Below are 14029 nucleotides of genomic sequence, written 5' to 3'. Positions count from 1 at the left end.
GTTCTTTGTTCTATTATCATAAAAACTCCACTAAACTGCTTCCGTGCTGGAACATTGTATTCCAGTGAGACCTACATCTCTGTTTCTGGGCCATGGGCACTCCATTTTTTGGCTTCAGAATAAACTATGTCTTTATTCCCTTTGCGTTGGGAGCTGTGTTTTCGCGTTGACACCAGACACACTGCACCAAGGAAAGCCTTACACATCCCTTGTACGGTCCCCATAAAGTGATGGAGACTCAACATTGGCATGGCATGGCCTCACACCAACCTCCCATCGGACACTGGGTTTGGAGGAGAAGCAGTGGACACCCCACCGGCCCTGGAGTTTCAGCTTTCTGTGGCTCCCTGCGCTTGATACAGCCCAATTGACTGTCTGCTCATCCACCTGTTCACTCGCAGACCCAAATACGCTGTTTCCTGTTGTGAGCTTGAGTTCAGCCCTCTACATCATCCTGGACTCCACAGCTTTGCTCTCAAAGCCTGACTCCAGCGGCTCCCTGCTGGACTGGTCTGGTTCATTCTCTTAGCAGTAGAGGTTCTCTCTTCACCTACTCCTGACACCTTTTGAACTCTGCTACAGCCTCTTTGACTTGTGTTCATTCTGAAAACCACATATGTGCATATAGATATATGGACATATTTACTGTGTGATGTGTGATGTAAAAGTTAATTACATTAATAGTTGAGATTAGCTGGGTGGTGGTGGCGCACACCTTTAATCCCAGCACTCAGGGAGGCAGAGATAGGCAGATCTCTGTGAGTTTGAGGCCAGCCTGGTCTACAGAGTGAGTTCCAGGACAGTCAGGGCTGTTACACAGAGAAACTCTGTCTCAAAAAAAAAAAAAAATGAGATTAGACAGCTGGTGTGGCTAACCACTCCTAACTTAATCTAACCCTAAGCCTGACTGGCCTGGACTCGCTTTGTAGACCAGGGTCTCCATGACCCCCCTAGCCAAGAGGACAGGTGACTTTTCAAAGCTCTAGGACCTTTTGAGAGATATCCTATAGTATAGAGAAAAGGGTGCTTGGAAAGAAAGTAAGACACATCCCAGAGCACGCGTGCAGGCTTCTCAAAGAGCTGTGGTTTGTTTTTTGACAGCAGTCTATATTCCACTTTGGTGGGTTTTGAAGCTATTATCATCAAAGGGTTACAAAGGGACCACACTTGACAGGATTACAAGCGAGAAGCAAGAGGCCGGATCACTGAGATGAAAGGCAGAAAATCTCCACTGTATAAGAAAAAAATGAATAAACTTGTTTGTGAGATTACCAGAGAAGTATCTGGGAGAGGAGTGGGGCCCTGCCCAACATCGTCATATACAGACAGGCCTTCAGCCTGGTCCACTGCTGTTTTAACATAAAATATTGGCAGTTCAGTGGAACTCTTGTTTCTTTGCTGGAGAGAGGCTTCATCTGGGGGAGGGGCACCTTCCCCTGCTCACATTCCATAACTTCTTCTCTCTTTCTACTGGTTAGTCTGGTCTGATCCCACACACACAGGGTAGGAGGGTTAAATCACAGACACCATGTAGCTAATACCAATACAACCCCTCAGAACCAATTTAAAGCAGCTAAGAGGCACAGAAGTGAGGCACTTAGGCTAGGCGTACCTGGAATCCTTTTTGAATTTCCTGTCTGTTCTGTGGGTTATGTCCTAGCATCTCAAAAATTTGTCTAGATTTATATGGTTGTGGTGGTGGTGATGGTGGTGGTGGTGGTGGTGGTGGTGGTGGTGGTGGTGGTGTGTGTGTGCATGATATCTGTGTAGGGACACGTTGCAGAATATTTGATCACACTGTGTGAAGATGTGTTTCTGTTTTTACCTCATCTGCCTAAGGCACCTTCTGATTGGTTTGATAAAGAGCAGAACAGCCAATAGCTAGGCAGGAGATGACAGGCAGGCATTCTGGGGAGAGATAGGAATTCTGGGAAAGAATCTGAGGTGGGAGATTCGCCAGTCAGACAGGGAGGAAGTGGGCTGTATAGTATGGGGGAGAGATAATGAGCCACACAGCAGAATGTAGATTAATGTAAGTGGGTTAATTTAAGTTATAAGAGTTAGTTGGGAACATGCCTAAGCTAAAGCCAAACTTCATACTTAATAAGTCTCCGTGTCATTATTTGGGAGCTGGTGGTCCAAAGAAAGTCCAGATACAGACACCCATGCCTCCGTGTGTGAGACGAGAGGACAGCTTTGTGAAGTTAATTCTCACCTTCCACCTTTACAGGTATTCTGGTTTGACTTCTGTTGATGTGATAAAACACTGACCAACTTGGGAAGGAAAGGGTTTATTTGGCTTGCACATTTACGTCACAGTCCATCATCGAGGAAAGTCATGGAAGGCACTCAAGCAGGAACCTGGAGGCAGGAACTGGAGCAAGGTCATAGAGGAGCATTGCTGACTGCTTCTAGCTCACTCAGTCCGCTTAGAATTCCCAGGACCATCTGCCCAGGAGTGGCACCATCACAGTGGGTTAGAACCTCTTCCATCCATCAACGATCAAGAAATAACACACAGGCATGACTGCAGTCCAATGGGATGGGGGCAGTTCCTCAGTCGATGTTCCTTCCTCCCTAGTGACCCTAATTTGTGTCAAGTTGGCACAAACTAACCAGCACATGTAGGTTTTGGGGATCGAGGGCAGATCACAGCAAGCTTTATCCACTTTCCATCTCACCCACACTTTTAAAAACATTTAAAAATCAAAAGAACGGTGCTCAGGGAAAGAAAAAAAACCACACCCAAGAGCAGGGTTATGGGCTCCTCCCAGCTGTAGTTAAGTGTCTTGTCTTAGCCATGTCTTAGTCTTGTCTTACTTTTTGGGTGGATCTTAAATCATCTCTAGGGCTAAATTATTTTCTCTTGGTAAATGAGATTATGAATTGGCTCTGGAGTGGCTTTGGGTGTGATCATAGGATTGCACAGGGGGGTTAGAACATAACATTACTGTAAAGGGAGTTTCTGTGAGACTCTAGAGAACTGCAGGTTTGTAGGAGAGGAAGAAAAACTTAACCAGATGCTATTACGCTGAGTTCTTCGTTACCTGCTGGCGAAAGTGTTGTGGGAATCTTTCTGGAGTAAGTACTCCGACGTCACTGAGAGTGGAAGAGGAGAGATGTCAGCAGTGGGCCGAAGCCAGGATAGCTCCTGACAGGCCTCAGTATCCGGTCCAGTTTGCATTTGCATTTTTTATACACGAAAACCACAACGTGGGGTGAAGAACCAAGGGAGACTTTCCAGAAGTGTCTGCGGCAGTCAGCGGGTTGTCAAGGACGATGGCCCATGGTGTCATTGGTTCCCCAGGTCGTTCTGAGCCAGGTAGCAAGGGAAGTCATGCTTGGCACAGGCAGTACAAGCACTGCTTAAGTAAATCATTAAAGAAAGCAACAAATCGGTATCTAGTAATTGACCTTTTCTACCTTATTTTACCTCCAAAGGCTTCAAGGATGCTCTGGATTAAAGAGCTCCTTCCTTGTATTTTCTTCTCTGAACTGTGATACCATTATTTAAAGGATTTATTTTTTCTTTTTCTTTTCTTTTCTTTTTCTTTTTTCTTTTTTTTTTTTTGAGACAGCGTTTCTCTGTGCAGTCCTGGCTGTCCTGGAACTCGCTCTATACACCAGGCTGGTCTCAAACTCACAGAGATCCGCCTGCCTCTGCCTCCCGAGTGCTGGGATTAAAGGCCTGCGCTACTACCATTCAGCTAAAGGGCTTATGGAAGCTGAAGATTGGCTGTCTATAACTCCTTCAGGGTTAGAAGCACAGATCTTTGCCTATTCAGGAATTAAAAGTCTCAATCTGCCTGATTTAAGATGGACATATGAATGTATGAGAACAGAGGATCATCATTTGATAGCAATCTGGCCAAAAAAAAAAAATGTCATTACTTGGTATATCAAACCACAGAGATGGTATATAATAATACAGCATGGTGCTGTGCTCAATGTGCCAAAAATGAAGGGCCTTTCCCCACAACTAGTGGCCTGAGAATCATGCTGCTATTAAATCATTAATACGTAAGGCAGAAGCTGATACACATTTGACTTCATAAATCTTGGAAGGCTGAAGACATATCATCTGAGTTGTCAGGTATACACACACAGAGCACTGTCCTTTAAACATGGGACATTATGGTGCTGCTGCCAGTTCACCAAGGCTCATCAGGTCTTGTGAGATAACTGTCCTGGTCATCTTAGTTTTGGAGTTTAGGAGTGAGAGTCCATATCGCCTAAGAAGGGCCTGCTGATAGGTACCTAGTGGCATTATGGCAAAACACACTCAAGAGCTGGAATTAATTTAAAGGAAGATAGTATGAGGCTACAATCACCAAGTATGTATTATACCAACAACGCCTGTCTAAAAGAAACAGTCAAACAAATAAATCACAAGTTTACAACTTTAAGAAATCATCATTCTTTTGTTTGAGGAGAACTTTTAACTTTTTCTTTTCCTATTTTTTTAAACCAGTCACAAATTTAAACAACTTTATCTTCAGGATGTTAAGATTCAAAAGGCTTGATTTTAATAAACAGCTTCTAGAGTTCTAGTCTGGTGGGGTCGGCCTTTATCGGGCCTGAGGAGATGACCGCATACCTCAGAAGGTATTTACATCCTCAACTGGGAAGAAGCTGAGTAACATCTAATTACCAGTCTTCTCCTTGGAATGTGACTGCCCTGTGTAGTAAGTTCAGGAAAGGCAGTGGGGTGTGAGGCCGACTCTTGGTCCAAGGCTTCTGCCCAGGATGTGCTAGTTCAAGCCTCCCCAAGACTTCAGCCATAGAAAGCTGTCCATGGCTGAAGTCTCCCTGGGGAGCCATCTCCTTTGGGCAGGAGTTTACTTCTGGGCATCTTCATTTCAGGAAATAAAATCAGTGAGGCTCGGGAAGGTCAAGGAATTTACCCAGGATCAAACAGCTCGTCAACTAAGTAAGATCTGAACATTAGTCCTCTGTTTTCAAAGTTTATTCTCTCCTATACACCACACTATACATCCCCAGTCTTTCTGAGTTGCTTGAAGACCACAGGGCCACTGTTTCAGTTACTCCAACTGGAGGAATATGTCACTTTGTCCCCCTAAACTGTCCTCTGTCTAAATGGAATTATAGTGCCTCATTACAGAGTGCTTAAGAAGAAATAGCTTATAGGTTTGTGTCAGCCTACATGTGATATATTGAAAGGTATTTTTGCCATAAAAAAAAAATACCCTGCAGGGCTGTATAGATGGTTCAGCAGTTAAAAGCATGAACTGCTGTCCGAGAGGACTCAAGTTTGATCCCCAGCAGGACAGGTGGCTCACAACACACACACACAGAGAGAGAGAGAGAGAGAGAGAGAGAGAGAGAGAGAGAGAGAGAGAGAGAGAGAGAGAGAACAATTTAAATAAAAATAAATCGTAAAAAAAATACCTCGCAAACATTTGATGCCCCTTTGGACATTCAGAATGGACTCTTTGGGTAGGAATTCCCCAGACACAGTGTCCAACCCTGACTCATAATGTGTTCACAACTGTATAAGGTCCTGGATGAGTCTTTGGGGAGTAGAGGGCAGGGTCCTTGTCCTGTTCCGAAATGATGGGCTGGGAGCCAACCTCCAGGTTTAGCTCAACTTTTACCCTGTCTGTTTGCTCGATCTTTGGTCAGCAGTGAAAGCCCAGAGCCCATGTGATCCAGAAGTATTTCCCAATTTCTGGGGGGAAATTACTCATGGACTGTCTCTCCCCTCCTCATGAATCCAGGTACTTCCCCATCTTATGAAAGTGAAATTCACTTTTCTAATTATTAAAGCATGCATTTCCAAGTTTTGGAAATAAAGTGTAAAGAAGAAAATTAAAATCATGCTCCTGTCAAAATGTGGTAAGAATTTTCCATTTTTCCCTATGCAGGTACACAAACTACCCGTTGACTTATTCTATTTTCATAACCCAAGCTATTACCAGTACACAAAGTAGCCATGATTTATGTCTTTTTGTGTACATTCTCTGTGTGACCAGAGGCATACACTGATGTTTACATTACCTGCTTCTTCTGGTGTCCCGCCCCCCCACCCCCACCCCCGCCACCGAGACAGGGTTTCTCTGTGTAGCCCTGACTGTCCTGTAACTCACTCTATAGCCCAGGCTGGCCTCGAACTCACAGAGATCCGCCTGACTCTGCCTCCGGAGTGCTGGGATTAAAGGCGTGCGCCACCATCACTCGGCTATTCCTGTTTCTCTCATAAAGTAAAATTACAAAACATACACACCCTCTCTCACACACACAATTGGGATTACATTTATACACACGTCTGTTTTATTTTTTCCATTAAGCTTCTCTCCAAGAGCATCAGGTATTACCAGAACACATGGCTGAACCATGACCCCAAACAGGATGTATTTTACTTAATGACTCTTATAAATGTTGGCCATTTAGTTTGAGGCAGAGTTTCATGTAACTCATGAAAGGCCTCAGCTGGCCTTGAACTCATTATGCTGTCAAGGATAATTCTGAACTTCTGATCCTCTTGCTGAGTGTTGGGATTACATTACACTCAGGCTTGTATCACCATGACTGGTTTACAGGTCCCAGGGGATCAAACACACGGCTTTTTTTTTTTTAATTTTTATTTTTGCAAACACTACTAACTGGATTACATCTTCAGCCCTGTCTTAAGTTTTTTTTTTCTACCTTAAGTCATTCAAGGTAAATTGCTTCAAATTTATGACCATTTCTTTTTATTTTTTAATTTTAATTTAATTTTATGTGTATGGGTGTTTTACCTGCATATATGTCTGTGTACTACATGCATGTAGTGCCTGTGGAGCCCAGAAGTGTGTGCTGAGGCTCCTGGAACTGAGTTTCCACGTGAGTGCTGGGAATCAAAGCTGGGTCCTCTGAAAGAGCAGCAGGTGCTCTTAACCACTGAGCCATCTCTTCAAGCCCCAATGAGCATTTCTTGGGATGAGTCCTCTGGTATCAAGTTTTAGGTTAAGAAACCAATCTTTGGTCACACTATGCCTGTTCTCTGGAAGCCATGCTTTTCTTGCCCACTTCCAACCACCTGGGAAATCTCTTACCCCTGCCAGGCTTAGCTAGATGCTGTCACCACTGTGTCCTGTGTCCCACTGCCACCTGGTAGAAGGCCACCAGCCTACGCTTGTGCCTCTCTCTTCAAAGATGTCATCGGCTGCTCAGTAAGTATGGCATCCTCAGTCCTCGTCAGAACTTTAGAGTTTCACAAGCCACTGGATCCTTTTATTTAAAGAAGCAGAATGTAAGCAGGTGTAAGCCTGGGTTTGTGGCATATACCCAAAACCCCAGTACTTGGGAAGTTAAGGCGGGAGGATCCCAAGTTTAAGGTACATAGTATCCATTGGCTACATAGTGGCTTGGGTTTGCACAGAGGACACTGTCTTAAAAAGAAAGCTAGCCAGCCAGCCAGTCAGAAAGAACTAAGGACCACTGTTAGCTTCAGCTTTGGGTCGGTGGGCTCCCAAGTGTTCACAGCAGAGCTTCTCTCCTCATCTGCTGCTTAAGTTCCAGATGAAACTATACTAACTTTCTGAGATTTTCCTCTTGAAAAGAGAGAAACAAGACACAGGCAGACTAGTGGGTTGTCCTAACCTGCGCAGGTGAACTATGCTCTGATACCATTTTCACGTGCCCCCTGATCCACATCACTGTTTTTAGGGTGCTCCTCATCTGTAATCCGAGTAGAGTGTCCTAGACATAGTAAGCACTTAGAAAACCTGTCTCAAAGGAAAGAGTCTGAAGTCCCTTTATTAGTTACTTTTTTGTGGCTGTGACAAAACACCATTACTAAACCAGACATGGTGGTACATGTCTTTAATCCCAGCACAGGCAGGTGATACCTGTAAGCTCAAGGCCAGCCTGGTCTATATAGCATGTTCCAGGCTGACAAGGGCTCCATAATAATAATATAAAAAAATCTTTATTAAAAAAGAAACAAACAGCCAGGCGTTGGTGGCGCACTCCAGTAATCCCAGCACTCAGGAGGCAGAGGCAGGTGGATCTCTGTGAGTTCGAGGCCAGCCTGGTCTACAGAGCTAGTCCAGGACAGGCTCCAAAGCTACAGAGAAACCCTGTCTCGAAAAACCCAAAAAATCAATCAAGAAATCAAAAAAGAAACAAACAGCCAGGCGGTGGTGGTGCACGCCTTTAATCCCAGCACTCGCGAGGCAGAGGCACCTAGGTGATCTTTGTGAGTTCGAGGCCAGCCTGGGCTACAGAGTGAGTTCCAGGAAAGGTGCAAAGCTACACAGAGAAACCCTGTCTCGAAAAAAACAAACAAAAAAAAACCAAACAAACAAACAAAGAAACAAACATGTAGAACAAGAAATCCCACCATGACTAAAGGTAACTTAAGAGAAATTATTTTGGTTTATGGCTCCAGGGGGATAAGAGTTCATGAGAGCAGAGTGGAGCATGGCAGCAAGCCAGTCGTGGTGACCAGAGCATGGAGCCGAGTGTTCACATCCTCAAGCACAGGTATGAAGCAGAAAAGGCAAACTGGAAGTAGGTGGGGGTTCTTGATGTCGAAGCCTGCCCACAGTGGTGTACATCCTCCAGCAAGGCTACACCATCTAATCCTCCCCAAACACAGCCACCACCTGGGGGCCAAGACGATTGGGGCATTTCTCATTCAAACACCACAGTCCCTTTCCTGCTCAAAACGGGTACAATTTTATTAGTTCTATCATGTTTCTGGGATCTGTACTGCTAAAGCCCTTTAATGTTTCTCAAGAGTTTAGATCCCAGCGTGGTGAGGAGGGCGGAAGAGCTATAGCTCTGGGGTGGTGAAGGCTAGAGCATGATATGGACAGGAAGTGTTAATCTTGGTCCAGTGAACTTGACTGGGCCAGAAGGGCAGGGAGCAAAAGAATGTTGTTCTGCTGAACAGTTCTTTCGCCTTCCCGTTTCAGGTGTTGGGAGAGAGCAGCTCTCTGCATATGGGATGGTGTCCTTGTTAGGTCCTTTCAAAAGAAAGACTATTGGAAATGGAGGGAAAGGAGGAATGTTGTCACATTTCCATTCAAAGGGCTCTTTTAATGGCCGGCTATACTTGACAAACATGAGAGGCGGCCAAGCCACGAGCTGAAACATGCACATAAACAAATATGGACTCTATTTGTGTTCCTGAAACTCCTACTGTGCATTAGCTTTCTCAAGAAATTATTTATTTACTATACATGGGTGTTTTATCTGCATGGATGTCTGTGCATCACATGTGTGCCTGGTGCCTGCAGAGGCCAGAAGAGGGCGTCAGTTCCTCTGGGATTAGAGTTGCAGATAATGGTAAGCATCGGTGCAGATTCTGGGAACTGAACCCAGGTTTTGTGGAAGAGCAGCCACTGTTAACCACTCTCCAACCTTGTCTGTTATGAATATTTCCATATGCCAAGTGCTCTGAATGCATTATTTAATACCCATTATAGTCCTCTGAGGGTAGATATTATTGAGTTCTGTTTCACAGATGTGGAAACAGAGACCCAAGAGATTGTCTCAGACTACAAAATTGGCAGAGCTGAGAAACAAAAACCAGCCTCTTTTGACTCCAAAGCTCACTTTATTAGGCTAGTGGTTATTCTGATGTATACTGATCATTCTGCCTATTTGCTTATGACATTTGCCACAATCTACTTCATTTAGCAGATGTGTCCAGAGTCTTTGTTAGAAGTCCCTCGGGGGCAGTTAGCATTCTTCTTACTATTTTGAAATGATTCACAAATAACAACATATTCCCTATTTTGTGCTGATCATCACAGCTTTGTGTATATATATTTTTTCTCCTGTGATGGTTTGAGTAAGAACAGATCCCATAGGCTCATATATTTGAATGCTTAGTCACCAGGAGTGGCACTGTTTGAAAGGATTAGAAGGATCAGGAAGTGTGTCCTTGTTGGAGTGGGTGTGGCCTTGTTACATGAAGTGTGTCACTGGAGGTGGGCTTTGAGGTTTCAAAAGTCCAAACCAGGCCCAGGCTTACTCTCTCTGCCTGTGGATCAGGATGTAGCTCTCAGCTACTGCTCCAGCACCATGTCTGCATGCATGCCTCCATGTTCTCTGCCATGATGATAATGGACTAAGCCTCTGGAACTGTAAACAAACCTCCAATTAAATGCTTTCTTTTATAAAAATTGATTTGGTCATGGTGTTTCTTCACAGCAATAGAATAGTGATTAAGACACCTTCCTAAAAAAAAAAAAAAAAAGACACCTTCCTAACTTATTGGAACATTTCAAGAATGGTTAATTAACATATACATTATCTCACCTGATTCACCAATTATTAACATTTTGTCATATTTGTTTTTAATCTCTGTCCCTTTTTTATTATTTATTTATTTTACCATTTAAGAGTTAGTGGCAGGTTGCCTCACCCCCAGCCCGCTGTGGGATGGTCTTTCTGTAAGCTGTGAATATGTGTTGCTATGTTTGGTTAATAAAGAAGCTAATAAAATAAAAAAGGAGTCAGGTTACAGCCACGCAGGAAATCCAAGAAAGAGATAGGAAAAAGAAAGGCAGAGGCAGGAGAGATACCAGCCTGCTGCCCAAGGAGCAACATCCAGCAGACTGGTAACGCCACAGACATGTGGCAAAACATAGATTAATAGAAATGGGTTCATTTAAGATGATAGAGCTAGCTAGCAAGAAACTTAAGCCATTGGCCATACAGTTTGTAATTAATATAAGCCTCTGAGTGATTATTTTATAAGCAGCTGTGGGACCGCGGGGCTGGGTGGGACTGGAGAAACTTCCGGCTACACCAGCCCTGTGGCAGCCTGCTTGCAGATGTTTCCCCTCCTACCCTACCTCCATTCCCTGGGTGCTGACCCACCTTTCCTCCTTCTGTGGACCCTCTCAGCCCTCTCTTCGACTCCATCCCATTCCTTTGAGTCACACCCTGGTAGGCAATTTTTACAAAAAAAAACCAATGGAATAAAGAGTTGATTCTGTGAGAAAATAAATAAGATTGACAAACCCTTAGACAAATTAACTAAAAGATGGAGGAGAAGACCTAAATTAATAAAATTAGAGACAAAAGGGGGATATCACAATAGACACTGAGGAAATCCAGAGAATTATAGGGACATACTTTAAAAATTGGTACACCAGCCGGGCGGTGGTGGAGCACACTTTTAATCCTAGCACTCCGGAGGCAGAGGCAGGTGAATCTCTATGAGTTCAAGGCCAGCCTGGTCTACAAAGCAAGTTCCAGGACAGCTAGGGCTGTTACATATAGAAACCCCATCTCGAAAAACAAAACAAAACAAACAAAAAATCAGTACTCCACCAAAGTAGAAAATCTCAGAGAAACAGATACATTTCTTAATATGTAGGATCTTCCAAAGTAAAATCAAAATCAGATAAACAATTTAAATAGACCCTTAACATCTAGTGAAATAGAAGCAGTAATTAAATTTCTGTCTTAGTATTTATTTCTGTGATGAGACACCATGACCACAGCAACTCTTATAAAGGAAAACATTTAATTGGGGCTGTTTTATATGTTCAGAGGTTTCGTCCATTATCATCATGGCGGGAAGCATGGTGGTGCAAAGGCAGACATGGTGCTGGAGAGGTAGCTGAGAGTTCTACATCTGGGTCAGCAGACAGCAGGAAGAAAGACTCTGGGCCTGGCTTGAGCATCTATAACCTCAAAGCCCCACAGTGACAAACTCCAACAAGGTCACACCATTCCAACAAGGCTACATGTCCTAATCCTTTCAAATAGTGCCACTCTCCCTGAGTCTATGGGGGCCATTTTCATTCAAACCACCGCACCATCATTCAGACAACGAGGCAGCCTACAGAATGGAAAAACATTTTTACCAACTACACATCCTATAGAGGGGTAATATGCAAAAATATAAAGAACTAAAAAAACTGGATATCAAGAAAACAAGTAACCCAATTTTAAAAAAATGGAACACCAGACTAAATGAAACACGAGTAAATGAATACTGTTTTAAAAATGTTCAACATCTTTCGTTATCAGGGAAATGCAAATCAAAACTACTTTGAGATTTCCTCTTCGACCAGTGAGGAATTGTGAAGATAATAAACCAGCATGACCGCTCATGCTGGTGGGGATGCAGAGAAGGGGCACACTCATCTATTGCTGGTGGGAGTGCAAGCTTGCAGTCACTGTGGAGATCAGTGAGCGTGGCAGTTCCTCGGGAAGCTGGGAATAGATGTACCTCAGTATCTAGTCATACCACTCTTAGGCCTACACCCAAGGAACTCTGCATCCTACTAGAGAGAAATTTGCTCATCCGTGCTCCTTGTTGCTCTACTCATAACAGCCAGAAATTGGAAACTGCCTAGATGTCCATCAATAGATAAATGGATAATGAAAACACAGAACATTTATGCAATGGAATGTCATTCAGTTATTTAAAAAGTGAAATTTTCAGGTAAATGGATAGAGCTAGAAAAAAAAAATCATCCTGAGTGAGGTAACCCAGACCCCAAAAGACAAATATTATATGTATTCTCTTATATGTGGATGTTAGCTTTTCAGCCTTCAATAGGCATGGTATTATCAGTATGACCACAGAGACTAGGTAGAGAGTAAGGAACTAGTGGGGGAGGGGGAAATCTCCCAAGGAAGGGGAAATAGAATATATAGTTAGAGACGACAGGAATAATCATATTAGACAGAGAAGGGGAGGGAAAAGAGAGGGAAGGGAGGGAATGCATGGACGGCCAGCTAACACTAAGGGCCATTTGAAGGGTCATATGGAAACCTACTACAGTAGAAGCTTCTTCAAATACACACCAATGGAAGAAATTGAAATGGAGTCACCAAATATCAGAGGAGACAAAGCCCAATTAGACATCTCTTACCATCAAGTAACACCTCCTGAGCCAGGAATGGGTTACAGCTAATTGAATTGTTGGCCAAAGGGTCCCCTAGAAATCCCCAAACAACTCAGGTTATTGCCAAGGCTATTGGTTGCTCTCCATCAACTGATGGTAAGGTTCTATTGCCAAAGACAACACTTACAAATCTCATTGAACAAGGAGAAGTTGAGATGATGCCTAACTAGAGCCTTCATACCTACTGACTATTGTTCATGGTACTGTCAAGTACTCTGCATGCTACCAGAAGTAACCACCAACCCTGTTACAACACACTGTGATCTACAACTGTGACCTGCCTGCAAGATGTGCTACTGGTGGACAAAAAGTTATGAGAGTAACCAACCACTACCTGATTGGAGTTAAAGGCCACTCATGATATGGAACCCATGCCTGATACAGCTTTGGTGGCCAGTAACCTGAGACTAGATAGGTCATGGACCTAGGAGAAAACCAAACACTACTGTTCTGATAAAGGAACTTAGCTATAAAATAAGTCCTAACAATCCTCTGCTAGACTCATAGATCAGTGCCTACCTCAGCTATGATCAGAGAAGTTTCCTCCTACAGTAGATGGGAACAAATACAGAGACACACAAGTAGACAATATTCAGAGAGTGGGAGACCTTGCAACACTCAGTCCTAAATGGGATGTCTTCATCAAATCCTTCCCTTCTGGCCTCAGGGAACTCTCTGGAAGAGGAGGTGAAAAGATTGTAAGAGTCAGAGGGGATGGAGGACACCAAGGAAACAGTGTCTTCCAGACACCACAGGACTGATATGTGTAAGCGATGGCAGAGAAACTACCAAACTACAGAGCCTGTAGTTTTAAGTCAGATGGGGCCCCAGTTTTAAGAGGGTAAGTAGACAGGCGCTCCCATTGCTAACCAAAATGCTATCTCTAATTGACATCCACCTGCAAAGGAAAAATTCGTTTTCTTCAATGGAGTCTCACACTGACGGGTAGGCTCCATGCCCAAGAGTAGATGTACACACGAAATGAATAATGGTATTTTTGTGGACTTTCTTTCTCTTTTCACTAAGTTTGGACATTTTTAAAAAACTCTTACTTGTCTTTTACTTGTATATCATGGTTCCATGTTTATATTTTTATGGGTCTTTTCTCTCTCTCTCTCTCTCTCTCTCTCTCTCTCTCTCTCTCTCTC

This window comes from Peromyscus californicus, unplaced genomic scaffold, assembly GCF_007827085.1.
Source record: "Peromyscus californicus insignis strain IS unplaced genomic scaffold, ASM782708v3 Scaffold_23__1_contigs__length_62951481, whole genome shotgun sequence".
Taxonomy (NCBI): Eukaryota; Metazoa; Chordata; class Mammalia; order Rodentia; family Cricetidae; genus Peromyscus; species Peromyscus californicus.
Note: the sequence above shows the minus strand (reverse complement) of the source record.